This window comes from Triticum dicoccoides, chromosome 5A, assembly GCF_002162155.2.
Source record: "Triticum dicoccoides isolate Atlit2015 ecotype Zavitan chromosome 5A, WEW_v2.0, whole genome shotgun sequence".
In the NCBI taxonomy this organism is placed as follows: domain Eukaryota; kingdom Viridiplantae; phylum Streptophyta; class Magnoliopsida; order Poales; family Poaceae; genus Triticum; species Triticum dicoccoides.
Window position 1 is genome coordinate 586,775,116 of NC_041388.1, and position 1,164 is coordinate 586,776,279.

The window sequence follows — 1,164 nt, forward strand, 5'->3', positions numbered from 1 at the left end:
GTCTTGGTTGCGCCACGCTTTGACGACGTACTCGATTGTTTCGATGATCCGGCCGAGGGCTAAAATAAGAAAGAGAGTCGCACGCGTTAGTACACACATATTTATTCAACTCAGTTAGTTTGTATCACCAGAGGCTCAATGTGTATATATACCTCGGCGTCGGAGGTGGTTGCTACTTCCATTTGAAGATCGTCGTTTATCGACGTTTGTTCGGCATCATCTTGCTGACGGCGCCCTTCATCTTCACCGTCAAGGTTCAGATAAGAAGAGATATCATCTTCTTCTTGTCCGGTCGGCACATATAGAATATCGCCGTTTATGATGCCGGACATATGTGCTTCACCGTCCGGATCATAGTTGTCCATAATCGGGTCAGCTCTATCGTCCGCCATTATGTCAGTCCTAAAAACATGTAGTAAAAACAAATTAATTAAGTGAAGAAGGGGGGCGGTGGCGGTGGCGGTGGCGAAAGGGCGGTGGCAAAAGGAGGGGGCGAGGAAGGGGTGGGAGAGGGTGTCGCGGTAGAGCGCGAGACGGGGCGGCAGACGACGGCGTCACGGAGAGGGAGGCGAGGACAACACACATGTATAACCCTCGCCGCCCCCTCTCGATCCCAAAAAAAACACCGCGCGCATCGCCGCCCCCCTCGCCGCCCCCTCTCCGTATATGCGCGGGGTCGTGTACATTTTTTAAAGCGGGATCGTTGTACATTGACGCGCGGGGTCGTTGTATATATTGATTATCAAGTTTTACTTTTTTTGTTGTTAATTATCAAGTTTTATATACGTTTTTTTTGTTAATTATCAAATTTTACGGGTTTTTTTGTTAATTATCAAGTTTTAAGTTATTTTACCGTTTTTGTTAAACTAATTAACTAGTTAAAATTAAAAAGAACAAAAAAAAGAAAAAAAAATCGGTGGCCCGCGGCGCCCCTCTCTCTCTCCACGATCTCGCTCTCTGTCTGAGACCGGTGGCCCGTGCGCGCGCGGCAGTACCGAGGCCGGCCGGCGGCGTTGAGGGCGGGCGAGCGAGGCGGCGCGCGCGGTGGGCGAGGGAGGCTGGTGACGGCCGGCGGCGCCGTACGTGTGGGCGAGAGGGGGCGGCGCGCGTGGGCCGGGGCGGGGCGCGGTGTGCAAACATACGGCGGGCGACGGCGGGCGGCGT